Source organism: Schistocerca cancellata, chromosome 11, assembly GCF_023864275.1.
Source record: "Schistocerca cancellata isolate TAMUIC-IGC-003103 chromosome 11, iqSchCanc2.1, whole genome shotgun sequence".
NCBI lineage: Eukaryota > Metazoa > Arthropoda > Insecta > Orthoptera > Acrididae > Schistocerca > Schistocerca cancellata.
Window position 1 is genome coordinate 78,838,917 of NC_064636.1, and position 20,827 is coordinate 78,859,743.

Consider the following 20,827-nt stretch of genomic DNA (forward strand, 5'->3'; position numbering starts at 1 on the left):
CAATATTCTTTCTTTCAAGAGCGCTAGTTCTGCAGGGTTCGCAGGAGAGCTTCTGTAAAGTTTGGAAGGTAGGAGACGAGGTACTGGCAGAAGTAAAGCTGTGAGGACGGGGCGTGAGTTGTGCTTGGGTAGCTCAGTTGGTAGAGCGCTTGCCCGCGAAAGGCAAAGGTCCCGAGTTCGAGTCTCGGTCCGGCACACAGTTTCAATCTGGCAGGAAGTTTCATCCAGTGGCTTCGTTTCCACAACTGACCTTTGCCCGAGTTGCAACCGGGCTTCACGCGAAATATTTATTACGCGACATTCATACGAACCGGCTGACTAAGATTCCAACGATTTAACATCAAGATTACAGCAGCTAACTCTAAATGTAGAAAAATGTACGTTAATGCGGATGAATAGAAAAAGAAATCCGTAATGTTCGGATACAGCACTAGTGGTAATCTGTCAGTCAACAGACGAGGTCGGCCTGTACGCTTTGTGCTGTACGTGTCCCTTCACGTTTCCACTTCACTATCACATCGGATACACTGGGCCTAGGGATGTTTAGTAGTGTGGAAATCTCGCGTGCAGATGTACGACACAAGTGACACCCAGTCACCTGACCACGTTCCAAGTCAGTCAGTTCCGCGGAGTAAAATATCTGAGCGCAACGTTGGATGTGAAATGGAACGAGCATGTCCGGATTGTGGAAGGTAAGGCAAAAGGTCAATTTCGATTTATGGGAGAATGGTGGGAAGGTGCGGTTCAACTGTAAAGGACACTGCGTATAAGAGGCTAGGGCGACTTATTCTTGAGTACCGCTAAAGTGTTTGAGATCTGCACCAGGTCGGATTGAAGGAAGACATCCAAGGAATTCAGAGGCGGGCTGCCAGGTTTGTTACCGGTAGGTTAGAATGAGATTTTCACTCTGCAGCGGAGTGTGCGCTGATATGAAACAACGCACAAGTGTTACAGAGATGCTTCGGGAACTCAAATGTGAATCCCTGGAGGAAAGGCGGCATTCTTTTCGGGGAACCTTATTGACAAAAAAATTTGGAGAACAGGTATTTGCAGCTGACTGCAGAACGATCCTACTGCCGCCAACATACATACATACATACATACATACATACAAAAGTACTACGAACTTAGGAGAAACCAGTGCTCATATGGAGGCTCTATATGCGAGTGGAAAAACAAAGAAGACGATTTTAGCGGTACAGGGTGGGTTGCGAAGTATGTATACACTCATGCTCACAGTGAACGATAATTGCAGAATGTGGTGCCACACAACGTGGCACTACACGAAACTGCTGCTAATAGCATAGGCACATAGGGAACACACACGGCCGGCCGGTGTGGCCGAGCGGTTCTGGGCGCTTCAGTCTGGAACCGCACGACCGCTGCGGTCGCAGTTTCGAATCCTGCCTCGGGCATGGATGTGTGTGATGTCCTTAGGTTAGTTAGGTTTAAGTAGCTGTAAGTTCTAGGGGACTTATGACCTCAGATGTTAAGTCCCATAGTGCTCAGAGCCATGTTCTTTCACTGTATTGGTGATAATTTGAGAAAACCGTCCCGAAACACATGTGCTACAAAACGCCTCTGTTTCCTGCGCATGTACCCCGACATCAATATGGGATATGATCACCGTGCACACGTACACAGGCCGCACAACAGGTTGGCATACTCTGGATCAGGTGGTCGAGCAGCTGCTGGGGTATAGCCTCCCATTCTTGCACCAGTGCCTGTCGGAGCTCCTGAAGTGTCGTAGGGGTTTGAAGACGTGCAGCGATACGTCGACCGAGAGCATCCCAGACGTGCTCGATGGGGTTTAGGTCTGGAAAACAGGCAGGCCACTCCGTTCGCCTGATATCTTCTGTTTCAAGGTACTCCTCCACGATGGCAGCTCGGTGGGGCTGTGCACTGTCACCCATCAGGAGGAAGGTGGGACCCACTGCACCCTTGGAAAGGCGGACATACTGGTGCAAAATGACGTCCCGATACACCTGACCTGTTACAGTTCCTGGCCGGCCGCTGTGGTCGAGCCGTTCTAGGCGCTTCAGCCAAAAACCACGTGACCGCTACGGTCGCAGGTTCGAATCCTGCCTCGGGCATGGATGTGTGTCATGTCCTTAGGTTTAAGTAGTTCTAAGTTGTAGGGGACTGATGACCTCAGATGTTAAGTCCTATAGTGCTCAGAGCCATTTGAACCATTTTTTTTGTTTGTTACAGTTCCTCTGTCAGACACATGCAGGGGTGTACGTGTATCAATCATAATCCCACCCAACACCATGAAACCACGACCTTTGAAGGACATTAAGGGATTGGTATCTGGTTCCCTGTTCACGCCAGATGAAAACGCGGCAAGAATCAATGTTCAGACTATACTTGGACCCGTCCATGAACATAACCTGGGACCACTGTTCCAGTGACCATGTACTGTGTTCTTGACACCAGGCTTTACGGGCTCTCCTGTGACCAGACGTCAGTGTAATGCACCTTGCAGGTCTCCATACAAATAACCCATTTCTGTTCAGTGGTCTGTAGACTGTGTGTCTGGAGACCTGCGGTAAGGTCCCGAGCGAGGCTACCTGCAGTACTCCGTGGCCGTCTGCGGGCACTCATGGTGAGATATCGGCCTTCTTGTGGTGTTGTACACTGTGGACGTCCCGTACTGTAGCGCCTGGACACGTTTCCTGTCTGCTGGAATCGTTGCCATAATCTTGAGATCACATTTTGTGGAACACGGAGGGTCCGTGCTATGACCTGCTGTGTTTGACCAGCCTCCAGTCGCCTTAGTATTCTACCCCTCATAACGTCATCAATATGTGTTCTTTGAGCCATTTCCAACACACAGTCACCATTAGCACGTCTGAAAACGTCTTACTCGCTGCACCGTACTCTGACATGCACCAACACACCTCTGCGTATGTGGACTGCTGCCAGCACCACCGTGCGACGACCGCAGGTCAAATGGACCGCATGGTCATACCCCGAGGTGATTTAAAGGAACAAACCGCCCACCAGAGCGTTGTTTCACCATGTATCAGCATTATCCTTAATTTATGAGCGTGAGTGTAGAAATGTAGATTTAGAATTGACGAAGAAGATAGAAGAAACAGACCCGGTGGTTGGGCATGTGTTATGGGCATCAAGTAATAACTTCCATGATAGTAGACGGAGCTGCAAGCAGTAGGCATTGGATGTATCAAACAAACGTCGTTTCTAAGGACTACCAAAAAAATGTAACGTGTCTCAAATTTGTAGATGACACTGAGGGAGCTGTTGGCTTTTGTACTTCCTGTGAGTGTAGTGGAGTTGGTTTGTATCTCTCAACTGTGGAAACAGACGGAAAGTGCGGAGATATTAACGGCCCAGGCTTGCAGAGTGGGCGGAAATTAAACACGCTTAATCAGACCGAGACTAGGAGCGTGCAGAAGTGGTCGCGACAAGTTGCAGATAAGGAGAAATGTGTGCGGCGGGAAGGCGACAAAACAGGGGCAGCACAGAACCACGAACTTAGACTGCAGGCACGTCTTCTGCCGTCCGGCAGAGGAAATTCAAGACATTCGTATTCTGAATTTATCGCTACCACAGTACGAGGGGTAAATTACAAGGATTCGTCAGTTTTCACAAGTGTGTATCTTCTATGTGAATTAAAACGGAGACTTGGGGTGAATTTCAATGAACATACAGTGTCATCCAGTTGCCCCTACCCGATACCTCTATGCAACCTGCAACGCCTTCAAAAACCACTTGCATGATTTTCATATTCTCTCTCTCCCTATGCACTAACTATTAGTCCTTCAGAAAGAAAAGGAACAGGACCTTTATCAGGATATTTAGTGTACTGGGATACGATTTTGCTGGAAGCCATGGTTATCGAGCTACTCAAAAAATCCCCATCTGAAGGTCACTTTTGTAAATTTTCTCGAATAATTCGAAAACTAAGGTCTCTAACGTATCACAGTGCAAAATTTAACTACACTGAATTTCCTACGAAAATGCGCTGTTCATTTTTCTATAGGACTACGTCTAACCGTTTGCACATAGTGACTGAGAGTATATCAAAACGTTTGAGTGCTATTTTAGTGTGTTGCGGGCTGCATAAAACTCATGGGTAGGGGAAACTGGATTAGCCTGAATGTGACTACAAAGTCATTAGTATCCAGTTTTCAATGAGACGAATAAGTATAAATTTCTACTTGCACCACACAAATTCTGAACATCATGCAGGCACTCCTGAAAACTAGTGATAGTGAATTTTTATTAGCTATCAAAATACTTATAAGGCTTAAAACGAAAACGGTGGGGCACATGGATAGATAATAGTATGGAGGTGCACTATTCCTTCATTAATTACACTACTGGCCATTACAATTGCTACACCAAGAAGAAGTGCAGATGATTAACGGGTATTCACTGGACAAATATATTATACTAGAACTGACATGTGATTACATTTTCACGCAATTTGAGTCCATAGATCCTGAGAACTCAGTACCCAGAACAACCACCTCTGGCCGTAATAACGGCCTGGGCATTGCGTCAAACAGAGCTTGGATGGCGTGTACAGGCACAGCTGCCCATGCAGCTTCAACACGGTACCACAGTTCATCAAGAGTAGTGACTGGCGTATTGTGACGAGCCAGTTGCTCGGCCACCATTGACCAGACGTTTTCAATTGGTGAGAGATCTGGAGAATGTGCTGGCCAGGGCAACAGTCGAACATTTTCTGTATCCAGAAAGGCCCATACAGGACCTGCAACACCGGTCGTGCATTATCCTGCTGAAATGTAGGTTTCGCAGGGATCGAATGAAGGGTAGAGCCACGGGTCATAACACATCTGAAATGTAACGTCCACTGGTCAAAGTGCCGTCAATGCGAACATGAGGTGACCGAGAAGTGTAACCAATGGCACCCCATACATTTACGTTGGCTGATACGCCAGTATGGCGATGTCGAATACACGCTTCCAATTTGCGTTCACGGCGATGTCGCCAAACACGGATGCGACCATCGTGATGCTGTAAACGGAACCATGGGAAAAAATGATGTTTTGCCATTCGTGCAATCAGGTTCGTCGTCGAGTACACCATCGCAGGCGCTCCTGGTTCAAATGGCTCTGAGCACTATGGGACTTAACTTCTGAGGTCATCAGTCCCCTAGAACATAGAACTACTTAAACATAACTAACCTAAGGACATCCATGCCCCAGGCAGGTTTCGAACCTGCAACCGTAGCGGTCTCGCGGCTGGCAGGCGCTCCTATGTGATGCAGCGTCAAGGGTAACCGCAGCCACGGTCTCAGAGCTGATAGTCCGTGCTGCTGCAAACGTCGTCGAACTGTTCGTGCAGATGGTTGTTGTCTTGCAAACGTCCCCAACTGTTGACCCAGGGATCGTGACGTGGCTTCACGATGCGTTACAGACATTCGGATAAGATGCCTGTCATCTCGACTGCTAGTGATACGAGGCCGTTGGGATCCAGCACGGTGTCCCGTATTACCCTCCTGAACTCACCGATTCCATATTCTGCTAACAGTCATTGGATCTCGACCAACGCGAGCAGCAATGCCGCGATACGATAAGCCGCAATCGCGACAGGCTACAATCCGACCTTTATCAAAGTCGAAAACGTGATGGTACGGAATTCTCCTCCTTACACGAGGCATCACAACGTTTCACCAGGCAACGCCGGTCAACTGCAGTTTGTGTATGGGAAACCGGTTGGAAACTTTCCTCATGTCAGCACGTTGTAGGTGTCGCCACCGGCGCCAACTTTGTGTGAATGCTCTGAAAAGCTAATCATTTGCATATCACAGCATCTTCTTCCTGTCGGTTAAATTTCGCGTCTGTAGCACGTCATCTTCGTGATGTAGCAATTTCAATGGCCAGTAGTGTGTTTAAACGATGTGACTGTATTAAGCAGGACACTAATAATGCTGCATCGGAACATCACTACTCATTCTCATTAACGTATATTTTTCAACATTCCTCACACCAGCTAGAAATTTTGTCTAAGTTGTCTCGTACCTTCCTACAGCCACTCAATGGTTGCAGTAATCTGTGAAAGCCTTTATTTGCACCTATTACTTTAAAACCACTTTCAGCAAATCCAATGAACACTTTCTTCAGTGCAGATGGTTCAAATGGCTCTGAGCACTGTGGGACTCAACATCTGAGGTCGTCAGTCCCCTAGAACTTAGAACTACTTAAACCTAACTAACCTAAGGACATCACACACATCCATGCCCGAGGCAGGATTCGAACCTGTGACCGTAGCGGTCGCGCGGTTCCAGACTGTAGCGCCTAGAACCGCTCGGCCACCCAGGCCGGCTCCAATGCAGATGCACAAATACGTCCGACGTCCTGTGTGAATCTCAGAGTAGCGTACGGGAGTAGAATGGGCAGAGACGGGAGTACAATGGGCAGAGACGGGAGTAGAATGGGCAGAGACGGGAGTAGAATGGGCAGAGACGGGAGTAGAATGGGCAGAGACGGGAGTAGAATGGGCAGAGACGGGAGTAGAATGGGCAGAGACGGGAGTAGAATGGGCAGAGACTATGATATGTAGCGGTCGGTGGGAGAGTGGATCGGCCCTGGGGTCTGCCGAGATAGTCCGTGCAGTTGCCATAACGCTGTATCCCATACGGAGCAGCTGATACTGCACCTGCCTAGTAAGCAGGAGGTCCCGGGTTCGAATCCCAGTGCGGTAAGCCTTTTCACCCCTAGCCGCCGATACCGCTTAGCGTCCCAATGCAGCTAACAGCAATGATGCCCTGTCTTTCAAATAATTACGAAAAATCCACCTCGATTGCGCAAACTACCTGGTGTTTACATATGTTTCAGCGTAGGTGACCACGCCTTCTTGAGAACAAATATAAAACAGTTTCCCTAAAAGGTCCGCAGCTCGTGGTCGTGCGGTAGCGTTCTCGCTTCCCGCGCCGGGGTCCCCGGGTTCGATTCCCGGCGGGGTCAGGGATTTTCCCTGCCTCGTGATGACTGGGTGTTGTGTGATGTCCTTAGATTAGTTAGGTTTAAGTAGTTCTAAGTTCTAGGGGACTGATGACCATAGATGTTAAGTCCCATAGTGTTCAGAGCCATTTGAATAGTTTCCCTAAATAGGGAAGGCACTCCACCGAACTGAGCCTGTGACCAACGTACGCTGGCTGGGGCGAGACAGCACACACAGGGTTGAGATAACTGACTTGGTACATATGTACCGTGTATTTGTAAAAATTCCCATAGGGTTTCGCCGCTGTAGGTGTTGATTGTAGCCTTTGACTATGCCTATTTAGGGCTGACAAGTGCGAGAATTATCGCACAATCAGCTTAACAGGTCATGCATCGAAGCTGCTTACAAGAATAATATACAGAAGCATGGAAAAGAAAATTGAGAATGCGCTAGGTGACGATCAGTTTGGCTTTAGGAAAAAGTAAAGGGACGAGAGAGGCAATTCTGACGTTACGGCTAATAATGGAAGCAAGCCTAAAGAAAAATCAAGACATTTTCACAGGATTTGTCGACCTGGAAAAAGCGTTCGACAATATAAAATGGTGCAAGCTGTTCGAGATTCTGAAAAAAGTAGGGGTAAGCTATAGGGAGAGACGGGTCATATACAATATGTACAACAACCAAGAGGGAATAATAAGAGTGGACGATCAAGAACGAAGTGCTCGTATTAAGAAGGGTGTAAGACAAGGCTGTAGCCTTTCGCCCCTCCTCTTCAATCTGTACATCGAGGAAGCAATGATGGAAATAAAAGAAAGGTTCAGGAGTGGAATTAAAATACAAGGTGAAAGGATATCAATGATACGATTCGCTGATGACATTGCTATCCTGAGGGAAAGTGAAGAAGAATTAAATGATCTGCTGAACGGAATGAACAGTCTAATGAGTACACAGTATGGTTTGAGAGTAAATCGGAGAAAGACGAAGGTTATGAGAAGTAGGAAAAATGAGAACAGCGAGAAACTTAACATCAGGATTTATGGTCACGAAGTCAATGAAGTTAAGGAATTCTGCTACCTAGGTAGTAAAATAACCAATGACGGACGGAGCAAGGAGGACATCAAAAGCAGACTCGCTATGGCAGAAATGGCATTTCTGGCCAAGAGAAGTCTACTAATATCAAATACCGGCCTTAATTTGAGGACGAAATTTCTGAGGATGTACGTCTGGAGTACAGCATTGTATGGCAGTGAAACATGGACTGTGGGAAAACCGGAACAGAAGAGAATCGAAGCATTTGAGATGTGGTGCTATAGACGAATATTGAAAATTAGGTGGACTGATAAGGTAAGGAATGAGGAGGTTCTATGCAGAATCGGAGAGGAAAGGAATATGTGGAAAACACTGATAAGGAGAAGGGACAGGATGATAGGACATCTGCTAAGACATGAGGGAATGACTTCCATGGTACTAGAGGGAGCTGTAGAGGGCAAAAACTGTAGAGGAAGACAGAGATTGGAATACGTCAAGCAAATAATTGAGGACGTAGGTTGCAAGTGCTACTCTGAGATGAAGAAGAGGTTAGCAAAGGAAAGGAATTCGTGGCGGGCCGCATCAAACCAGTCAGTAGACTGATGACCAAAAAAAAAAAATTAGGGAAGCTTTTTTATATTTGTTCTGAAGAAGGCGTGGTTACCCACGCTGAAACCTAGGTAACCACCAGGTAGTTTGTGCAATCGAGGCGGATTTTTCATAATTATTTCGATACTTACGATTGCTGACGCGCTGCGATGCTGAAATTTCTTGCCCTCTTTCCTTTTCTTTCTTCCCACCTTCAGTTTACATACGAGGGTAATCCCGAAAGTAAGGCCTCCTATATTTTTATAAGTGCATAGACCTGTTTATTTATACAATGGTCTACATCAGTTTACAGCTTGAACATTTAGCTATTTTTCGAGATACTCACCATTTCTGTCGATGCTCTTTTGTAGACGCTGTGGCAGTTTTTGTATGCCCATGTCATAGCAGCTCGCCGCCATGCTGTTCAGAAAGTTATGAACCTCTTCTTTCACCTCGTCGTCGGAGCTGAATCGCTTTCCGGCCAAATGTTCTTTTAACCTAGGGAACTGGGGGCCAAGTCAGGACTATAGGGTGGGTGGGTGATTGTGTTCCACTGAAACTGTTGCAGGAGAGCAACTGTTTGCCGAGCGATGTGTGGGCGAGCGTTGTCACAGAGAATGTGTACGCCCTTGCTCAACATTAGTCGTCTCCGGTTCTGAATTGCCCGTTTCAGTTTTTTCAGAGTCCCACAGTACCTGTGAGCGTTAATTGTGGTCCCAGTGGGCATAAAGTCGACCAACAATAACCCTTTCCGGTCCCATCTCGACTTTACAGGCAGACTGTGTTTGTTGTTTGAATTTCCGCGGGTTTGCTGAAGGAGGACGCCGCCACTGGCGTGATTGTTGCTCGGTCTCAGGTGTAAAGTGGTACGCCCAGGTTTCGTCACCCGTGACAATTGAGCCCAGAAAGTTGTCCTGTTCGGGTGCGAGGCGGTGAAGAAATGCGGGGGCAGCATCAACTCGTTGCCCCATGCGTGGCACCCATCTTGCGCACGCTTTCCGGTAGTTCAATGTTTCCGTTAAAATTGTGTGAGCGGTGCTTCGGGAATCTTCAGGAACCAGCGTGCAGAGATCATCTAGGGCAGGGGCGGGCAGGAATCCTGCACATGTGCGGTGCACTTGCACGCGTGCAGTTAACAGGTGTTCTGCGTGCACACAGGGGCAAGCTGGCCACCCGCTTATCTCCCCTCCCCACCATACCTTCTGACGGCTCCTTCCTGTGCAATGCGTTTTCTTTCCTAGCTTGCTTTATTGAGTCAATGAATAAGGTAAGTAGGAGTGCTTGAAATAAATCATGGTTTGAAAGAGTACCTATTACCTACGATACGTTTTATTTAATTATCACAGGTGGAGTTTACAATACGTTTAATATCTGGAACAAAGTTTCTACATACAGACAAACACAAACAGTTACGTAAATTTTCATCACTGATGTTTGCTCTTAACCGAGACTTATTAATTCAGCAAGCGCTTTTCGAGCTCTCGCTATATTAAGCGCAGTCTTATAACTTGCACATACCGCTGGGCTATTATTGTTGTCGTCCTGAAAACTTGATAACAGTGCTCCATAAAATGTTAAATCAGATGAGAGACATGACGAGAGAAAGTCGCAGATCTCTCGTGACAACAGCAACTACGACAAATTCAAATGGCTCTGAGCACTATGGGACTTAACTGCTGTGGTCATCAGTCCCCTAGAACTTAGAAGTACTTAAACCTAACTAACCTGAGGACATCACACACATCCATGCCCGAGGCAGGATTCGAACCTGCGACCATAGCGGTCGCGCTGTTCCAGACTGTAGTGCCTAGAACCGCTCGGCCACTCCGGCCGGCCAACTACGACAGATTCATCTGGAATCGTCAGATCGCTCTTCTTAAGCTCAGTCAATTCCCCATCGGTTCAGAATCCGACAATAAATTGTACTCGTCCTTGTGAAATTTACTATAATGGCCTTCAATACTAAACTTCCGTTGACCAGCGAGAATACTGCCACATATTAGACATTTCGAATTTTCACGTTTTTGCACAAAGAAAAAATGATTCTCCCATTACTTTTTAAAAGATAGCAAATCTCCACTTGTCCGTTTCTTGGAATACAACGTTCACTACATAGTGCTCGCTTCGCATCAACGTCCGCAGCTTAGCCTGGCACCACACTGCCGCAACCTGCCGGCTGTCGCCACAGCCCTATTCGACGACTGCACGCGAGCAGCACACGTGCAGCGCTGTGTGCTCATGAGCCACGTGCAACGTTTGCCCGCCCCTGATCTAGGGTGATGCGCCGATCTTCACGCATGTTTTACTCAACCTTCGACACTGTCCCATCAGAAATTGACGATCTCCCGCTCGTTTGTTCGTCGCGAATTTCGGTCCGACCAGGTGCAAACTCTCTACACCGCTTACGAACATTTTTGACATCCATGCACGACTCACCACACGTTTCCGTCAATTGGCGATGGATTTCAATCGGCGTAGTGCCCTCTGCGTTCAAAAACCGAACAAGTGCGCGCAATTCGCACTTGGCGGTAACATCCAACGGGAGCTCCACTCTCGACGGTTGCCAAGCCAGGACAGTAGTGATGGGGAGCTCGTGAATGAGTCGTTCAAATGAACGCTTCACTCCTGTGAAGTGTGAACTAACCATTCAATTTCATCTCTTCCCCTCTCCCTCACGCACGTCACTCCTCCTCCCATCACTTCTGTCCTGCCTGTCGACGAATCACGCGGTATTAGTGGGGAACGATAGGTTTAGGACGGGTGAGGGAGGTGAGGGGTGAGGAGAAGGGAGCGTCAGCTGCTACCTGCAGTGCTGACATCATTACCCGTGACTATTTGTGCAGTTAAACTTCGCGTCTACGGGTAGCCTACCGTTGGCAGCGCTTGAAGACAAATGAATATTAAAGATAGAAACGAAGTGGCTATCTGTGTGAGCACGCACAGCAAACATGAAAATAAAAGGTTTGTTTATAACACTGAAAGAGGGATTTTACCTGAAATCGTACCAGTGACTACAGGTGACAGTTTACGTTTTGAATCTAGTGGGTTATTATTGTCAACAAAAATAAAATCTACAGGAAAACTTCTGAATAATTACTTAACGTAGGTATATAGACTTTGTGACAGTGTTAAACATACTCATTCTATTTTGGATTAAATTTTAAAAGGAACATAAAATTGGACTGCATTTCGTTGGTAGCCCTATTTTTCAGTTCATGAATACAACAAATAATGTCTCATTTGGCAGATAAAGACTTTTTTGGGCGCTTCATGAGAAATTGTCGAGCAAGATTAAATGTAGTACCTTCTTTATATGTGACAGCCTTCTCTGTTTATCTTTCCTTTGTCCCCCTTTTTTTTTTTCTTTATTGTCATTTTGAAACCTGTATACAGGCAGGCCTGCAGCAGCATACTACGCCGCTCTTTGGCCGCAGAGAAACACAAAAGATAGAAATGAAGACAATTAGAGAAAAAAGATGGTGGACATATAAACGGAGCCAAACACTTTTTAAAATACAAGGTGCCGTTCACGGGCGTAGAGTCCAAGATAAAATTGTTCAGACACGTCGACACAGACAGAAACGCCCTTTGTCCCCTTCGACCATGCTCTATTAAAGATAACTCAGACGCTGTAAGAGCGTAAAATGTTGCGTGCACGTTACTCCATAGTTCCGCCATCTGTTGGTAAAATTGTGAAGTATTACGAAGCATTATTGTACGAGCGAGGCGAAGCGAGCGTAGCAGCGGCTGAGCGGCGAACTGGGCAACTTCGCCAGGCCTCCGTACTTCATGAATGAACTACTTCGTTTGAACGCTTCACGGCAAAGAGTGAAGTGAATGAAGTAGTTCACGGGAATGAACGAGTTCGACCCACCTCTACAAGCCAGGACAGCGCCTCAGCACGTCATGCGCATGTTTACATACAGCGCGTGGAGCACCTGTCATAACAGTGTGGTCAACTGCCACACAAACAGAGTTCTGTACTTATAAAAAAAAAATAGGAGACCTTACTTTCGGGGTTACCCTCGTATAATTCATTCGCTCTATAAAATGAAGATAGAAACTAGCTGCCTATATCTACATAAATGCCTTCATCTACTTGTAGCCCGCCGGCCGGATTGGCCGAGCGGTTCTAGGCGCTACAGTTTGGAACCGCGCGACCGCTACGGTCGCAGGTTCGAATCCTGCCTCGGGCATGGATGTGTGTGATGTCCTTAGGTTAGTTAGGTTTATGTAGTTCTAAGTTCTAGGGGACTGGTGACCTCAGAAGTTAAGTCCCGTAGTGCGCAGAGCCATTTGAACTTGTAGCCCTTACAAACGGGCAAATTAACACGAAAAACAGAGCGCTTCAACCTGTCTTCACCCTTTAGCACCGACTAATCGTAATGCCCAAACAGTGGTATGTCCTCCGATTCCAACATGATTTAGAAATATCAGAATCAATCGGAGAACGCTGGCGATATTTTCTAGCATTCAATCACTTATACCTTTCTGAGAAAATTAGCAAAGGGTGCACGGACTAAGTTTTCTTTTATTTGCCTGTTTAATTTAATATTTTGATTCTACGAGGTTTGGAACTTTAATAGTGGCAACTATTTATTTACAGCTCGTACAAAATAGATACGTGTTTCAAAGTTTTACTAACGTTCAAACTGGTCACCAGCATTGTGTATAACCCGTTGCCAGCGATGTGGAAGGCGTAGGATACTCTTAGCAGTGCCAGTTGTGTTGACAGTTCGAGCGGCGCGGTGTATTGCCCGACGAATTTGTAGCAGTTCTGAAGCGAATGCCCTGAAGTGTGTCCTTCAGTTTAGAAATCGAGTTGAACTCACGAGGGCTCAAGTCAGGGGAGTGCGGTAGGTGGTATAGCACTCAGCAGTCCCATCAGTCAAAAAAATCAGTAACAGCTTGCACTGCACGTGTTTGAGCATTGTCCTGCAAAATGATGGTCAGGTCCAGCTGTTCATTTTTGGAATTCAAGCTACGACCAACTTAGAGAGTTATACACAATCCTGGTGACTACTTTGAAGATCAGTAAAACTTTGAAACATGTATCCATTTTGTATGAGCTGTAAATAAATAGTTGCCACTATTAAAGTTCCAAACCTCTAGTTTTAGTTTAGTTTTAGTTATGTCATGTTCGGTAGATCATTTTGCCGATTATTTTATCTATATAATGTGGAACAGGTCAGATTACAAGATATATATACACACATGAATTGTTGTTGTTGTTGTGGTCTTCAGTCCTGACACTGGTTTGATGCAGCTCTCCATGCTACTCTATCCTGTGCAAGCTTCTTCATCTCCCAGTGCTTACTGCAACCTACGTCCTTCTGAATCTCCTTGGTGTATTCATCTCTTGGTCTCCCTCTACGATTTTTACCCTCGACGTTGCCCTCCAATACTAAATTGCAGATCCCTCGATGCCTCAGATCATGTCCTACCAACCGATCCCTTCTTCTGGTCAAGTTGTGCCACAAACTTCTCTTCTCCGCAATCCTATTCAACACCTCATTAGTTATGTGATCTACCCATCTAATCTTCAGCATTATTCTGTAGCACCACATTTCGAAAGCTTCTATTCTCTTCTTGTCCAAACCATTTATCGTCCATATTTCACTTCCATACATGGCTACACTCCATACAAATACTTTCAAAAATGACTCCCTGACACTTAAATCAATACTCGATGTTAACAAATTTCTCTTCTTCAGAAACGCCCTCCTTGCCGTTGCCAGTCTACATTTTATATCCTCTCTACTTCGACCATCATCAGTTATTTTGCTCCCCAAATAGCAAAACTCCTTTAGCCTACTACTTTAAGTGTCTCATTTCCTAATCTAATTCCCTCAGCAACACCCGACTTAATTCGACTACATCCCATTATCCTCGTTTTGCTTTTGTTTATGTTTATCTTATATCCTCCTTTCATGACACTGTCCATTCCGTTCAACTGCTCTTCCAAGTCCTTTGCTGTCTCTGACAGAATTACAATGTCATCGGCGAACCTCAACGTTTTTATTTTGTCTCTATGGATTTTAATTCCTACTCCGAATTTTTCTTTTGTTTCCTTTACTGCTTGCTCAATATACAGATTGAATAACATCGGGGAGAGGCTACAACCCTGTCTCACTCCCTTCCCAACGTGTGCTTCCCTTTCACGCCCCTCGACTCTTATAGCTGCCTTTTGGTTTCTGTACAAATTGTAAATAGCCTTTCGCTCTCTGTATTTTACCCCTGCCACCTTCAGTATTTGAAAGACACTATTCCAGTCAACATGAATAGTGCTAATATATTACTGAAATTTTTAGTTCTACACATGCAACTACATTTAGAGGTACAATCTTCTTTTTTTTACCATTTCTGAACCAAAACTCGTCAATGGAGTGGATGGAGTTGTCCAAAAGAAATGATTTTAAGCTAGATTTTAAACTTGATCCGCTACCTGCCAGGCACTTTATATTGTTGGGCAAATGATCAAAGATTTTTGTTGCTGAATAATGTACTCCTTTTTGAGCAACTGACAGCTTCAACAAGGGATAGGAAAGGTCAGTTTCCCTCTAGTGTTGTACGTATGAACATCACTGTTCCTCGCGAATTGAGACGGTTTATTTGTAACGAATTTCATTATCGAATATATGTACTCTGATGGTGCAGTTAAAATACCTAACTCCTTGAACAGGTGCCTACATGACGCCCTTGGGTGAACACCACTGATTATTCTCACTGCTCTCTTTTGTGCAATCAGTACTTTATGTTTAAGTGGTGAGTTACCCCAGAAAACTATTCCATAAGACATTACTGAGTGGAAATATGCAAAGTACGTTAGGAGGCTGATCTGTTTATTATCAAGACTAGCGATTCTACGAAGATACTTATTACAGGATATAATGACAATAAAAAACGGAAAATCGGTAATTTCATGAACTCGTTACTACGAGAGGTTGTAACAGGCAGGTTAATCTGGAGTGGAAAAGAAAAGATGTAACCGAAAACCAGTCGTTTTAGCGATAATCGCCATCCACAGAAACGGGTGCCATCCGTATCGTTGAATTATCCCATAAATACTATCATCATGAACGTCATAGTTTTGACATGCGTTTGGGTAAAGTGAGCATACGTCATGGTTTGGCCGGGACAGATCCGATTTTTGGAGTCCTGTCCCCTTGTTCCCATCGGGTTCTGCCGAGATGCCTAAATATCTGACTTTTAGAAATCAAATTAATTTCTCAGTCATGTGAGGTTTCAACATTATAGCTTTTTGTATTTCTAGCGTTGTAAAAGTATTTATAGTTCATTTCAATATCGTATCCCTAATTTAACATAAAATGGGATTCCGTATTATGAAATGCGTTCGCATGGCCTACTTGATGACGCGTTCAAGTTCGAGCTCTTCAGCAATACTTGCGCTGAAGTTGGAATTACTGAGCTGAATTTCTTTAGTGACAACGCTAATGCTTTCATGCGTATTTCGTTGGGCGAGTGCGTGTTGTAGGACGTATTGCACAGCTAAAAGGTTCTTTATATACTTACTTTGGACTATACACAACTCCACAGTGTCCGAACGGAATTCAACGAATTCGTAAAGGAAAGCAAACATCTGCTGAAAGAAATTCATTTATTGCAGATATATGGGAGCACGAATAACTGAGGTGAGTGTTTAAAGCTTTATGTCGTTACCTAAGCCAGTATTCTCTCCTGTTTACTAATTTTTAAAATGTACAAACGCTTTCAGAAACAATGACATGATTTCCAAACTCTATACTTTTTAACTAAGGGAATGGTCAGACTTGTCATGCCGAAACATGTATTGCTTTTTTTAGCACTGGTATTTAACTGTGCAAAAGGTCCGTATGCAAAATTGTAGCTGCTGAGATGAACTGGAAGTCACCTTAAAAAAATCACGAACATGGCTGTGTTTCCTGCTTGGCGCCAGCAGTGACGGCTGGCCACCCCTGGAAATGGCGAGTCGCGAGCGTTGTGCGCATGGTCGGGAAGAGCGGCCGTCTTACTGCGGCATTCACTAAAGAGGAATATCGCTGCACTGTTTTGGTGGAAAGGGGAAACGAATATTCGTTTCTGTGGCATCCACGTCCTTTTAATTTCTGGTACGTATTTCGAAACATACCGTCCTGAAACTGGTTAGAGATGTGAAAGATGTTCTGTCCATGTTCATCTATACTCCGCAAGCCACTTTACGGTGACCATTCAATCTGCCCTCACAAGTGATGGCGAACCCTGTAAATGTTTTGCTGCTTGCCATGGAGATATACCACAGACCCCAACTGAAGCAATCAACAGAAAACACGCGTGAAAATTATGTGTTGTGCGACATGGTTGTTAAACTTGTAGACGAGCATGTAAATGGCGCAGCATGTGGCTAGAAACAACTGAAGCACTCGATATTGCAGTCTGTGAATCTACAGACGGCGAAGACACCGACGCAAGTTGCACTCATGAAGACTCTTCGAGTGATAGTGCCACGTACCATCATCAGTTATCTCCGAAAGTAACACCAGCAACTACAATTACCTTATCAGACAAAGAAAAAGCGGTGACGTATTGGTTGAACGAAAGTTGTAAGAAACGCCTACGTGTCAGTACTGTTCAAAACAAGTATCGCTTTGTGCGTTCTGAACGTGAATTGTATAGATGGAAAAAGCAAGTCGCTGGACGACGTAAGAGTCGACTGGAAATTACGACGGAGATAAATGCGCGACTTTTTGAGCTATTTACCGATGCCAGACAACAGTCATTTAGTGTCAGCGATACAACTTTGCGTCATTGGGCGTTAGAGATTGCCAACGCGATAGGCGCTAAAGAATTTACAGCTTCTGAAAGTTGGATTAGTCGATTCAAAAGATCACATAAAAGTGTGGCAAGAAAAATAACGAAATTTGTATCGAGAAACAGGTCGGAAAATGAAGTTACACAAATCTAAATGATAGAAGCTTTTCTTACGAATGCAAAAGATAAGATCGCTAGTTTTAGTGAATCGCACGTGTACGATGCAGATCAGCCAGGTTTCCAAAACGAAATGCGTGCGAAAAGAACACTGTCATTCAAAGGGGAAAAACATATTGAGGCGATTGCGCAGTCCACGACTGCACTCACCCTTTCATACACTACAATGCCCACAGTTAGTCTGGATGGTTCATTGCTGCCTAAACTACATGTGTGTCTTCAAGAACTGGACGTTTTGGACCACGTGTCAAAAGAACAATGTTCTACACAAACAATCTTCTCTAGACGCATCGAAGTCTGGAAAAATGGGAAGTGAAAACGTTACACTTTTCATGCGTCATGCTTTTCTTCCGTTCTGCGGGAAGAAATCTCTTCTCCTACTAGATTCGTGGTCAGGTCATAAAAGGTCTGATTCATTAAAAGCTGTATTTCGAGCCCACCCTGACAAAGAAGTAGAGATACTTCAGATTCCACCCGGCACGACGAACGTAATTCAACCTTTAGACAGAGAATATTTCCGTCAGTGAAAGGCATTTTACAGAAAACTAACAGAGAAAATTATTGTGTGCAGGTCACTGCAATTTCCTGTCTATCACCGTGACAATATTGTCAAGCTGCAATCAGTAGTACGTTATCAATTTTCCTCCCCACGTTTCCAGAATTTGATTAAATATGCGTGCACTCCTCGAAATATACTCATACTAGGCCTGATTCATTCCTAACACCAGCCCAGTTTTGTCTACGGACATCTAACAACGTCTGTGATTCGCAGAGCTGTCATATGTCGTCTTTGCTTGTATGTTCTTGTTGCACAAAAAACCTGTTTTGTACATTGTATCAATATTTCGCATTTTTGCGATAATTACAAGAAATAAAATTTGGACGTGTTCTAAACCGTATATTTATTTGTGTCTATTTCATAGCTATTTGGAAAGAATGTTGTAGATAACATATCAGCCATATTTGTCAACGAATGTTTAATTATCATATGATCGCTTTCACTGGGGGAATCAGCTCACTCACTGCTGTGGCAAGAGAGCGGCGCGTAGCTAACGCCACCTTGTCCCTAGATGGCGTTGGTATAACGTAGCGAGAGAGGTCAGCGTTGTACCAGAGGCAGTTGTAAGCGCGAAAACCATGCGGCAATAATGTCTTACTTCATAAAATTGTTTACAGACTTCCAGGTCATGTCAGCAGCTAAAATTCTGCATACAGACTTCTTGCAATGTTAACTCACAGTGGTAAAAAAAGCAACACAGGTTTCGACATGACAAGTCTGACCATTCCCTTGTAAGAATTATATTAATACCTTCAGCTGCTGACGGGCGTTGATATATATCAACGGGGACAGATGAAAATGTGTGCCCCGACGGGGACTCGAACCCGGGATCTCCTGCTTACATGGCAGACGCTCTATCCATCTGAGCCACCGAGGGCACAGAGGATAGGATAGAGCGACTGCAGGGACTATCTTGCGCACGCCTCCCGCGAGACCCACCTTTTCACCTTGTATGTCCACACACTACATTCGTAGTGTCCCACCCCCAACACACTCATTACTCGTGGAAGACATTCTTACCAAGTACCGTAAGAGTTCGGGGAATATGTGTGCATCCGCACAGAAGACGAAGGTCTTGGTCGGTCTTGCCAGAACTATATAACTTATTGGTAAAAACATACTACAAACAAGTTGTGAATTGCAAAACATTCGCAAGATCTTTCAGTTTAAGTTACACTGTTACTTTTACTGTATGTGTCCACCAATAGCAGGATGAACGAAGTCTAGACGAGAGTTAAATTCGTCATAAACTTAACACAATGTGTCTGTTTGTACAGAAGTTATGGCGGCTGTTATTCCGTTCTCCACTTCTACTGTGTCGCGAGGTGAAAGAAAGATGGACACAGTTTCCTTCATGTATCCCCACAAGAAAAAAATCGTGTCGAGTCATGTCTGGCGACCTTGGAGGCTAAAAACGCAGGGCGCCCTATCAAGTGTTGAGGCAGAGCGTCGCTGGGTAACTGACGTACTTCGTTGTGTGGTAGAGCTCCATCCTGTTGGAAAACCAAGTCGACGGACTCTTTCCAAAATTGTGGAAAAAGCCAATTTTCCTGCATATTCCAGTCGCTGTTTTCCTCAAAAAAGAAGAAACCGTACACTTTTTCATAACGCCATGCGATTTTTTCTCGTGGGGATATGTGAAGGACTGCGTGTTCATCTCGCCTTTACCTCACGACGTGGAAGAAGTGTAGAACAGAATAACAGCCGCCATAAATTCCGTAAACAGGTACACTGTGTAAAGTTTACGATGAATTTTGCTATTGTATAGATGTACAGTAGTAGATGAGTTTTGCTGTCTGGGGAGTAAAAGAAATGATGATTGTCGAAGTAGAGAGGAAATAAAATGTAGACTGGCTCTGGCAAGGAAAGCGCTTCTGAAGGAGAGAAATTTGTTCACATCGAGTGTAGATTTAAGGGTCAGCAAGTCTTTTCTCAAAGTATTTTATGGAAGCGAAACATGGGCGATAAACAGACAAGAAGAGAATAGAAGCTTTCGAAATGTGGTCCTGCAGAAGAATGCTGAAGATTAGATGGGTATATCACGCAAGTGATGAAGATGTACTGAACAGAATTGGGGAGAAGAGAATTTTGTGGCACAACAGCAGAAGAAGGGATCGGTTGGTAGGACATGTTCTGAGGCATCAAGGGATTACCAATTTAGTATTGGAGGGCAGCGTGGAGGGTAAAAATCGTAGAGGGAGACCAAGAGATGAATACACTAAGCAGATTCAGAAGGATGTGGGCTGCAGTAGGTACTGGGAGATGAAGAAGCTTGCACAGGATAGAGTAGCATGGAGAGCTGCATCAAACCAGTCTGTGGACTGAAGACCACAACAACAACACAGATGTTTGTGCTGCTGTTGCTCGTTGGACATGGAGCATCTGTAATAGCACAGCTCAAACTTAACGATTTTGTTTTAGCAAGTCCATCTCATGTTTGTAGTATGTTTTTATCAATAAATACGGAGTTTTGAAATCAGGTCAGCCTTTTTGAAATGTCCCATATTACAATTATACAGCGACTATGAATGTGTCTTCTGTTGTTTAGATTATATTGGTCATACTATAATTTGGTGCCTACTGTTCATTCGTTGGACGCTTGAATAATGTTAACAGTACGAATTTAAGAACCTTCAACATTGCAGCGCGTCAGCAACCGTTGGTTAATATATTAAAAAACTAAAAACCCGCCTCGATTGCGAAAAAAGCACCTAGTGTTAATCCAGGTTTCGGCGTAGATAACTACACCTT

General features: G+C 44.8%; 1 protein-coding gene and 1 non-coding gene across 2 annotated transcripts in view; one reads left to right on the forward strand and one right to left on the reverse strand.

Moving 5' to 3' along the window:
* LOC126108225 (uncharacterized) overlaps nucleotides 1-20,827 on the reverse strand; it is a 927,355-nt gene that overhangs the window by 487,779 nt on the left and 418,749 nt on the right. The gene's annotated exons all lie outside the window — the stretch shown is intronic.
* Trnas-cga (transfer RNA serine (anticodon CGA)) lies at nucleotides 122-196 on the forward strand. The gene has a single exon. It is a non-coding gene; the product is annotated as a tRNA-Ser (tRNA).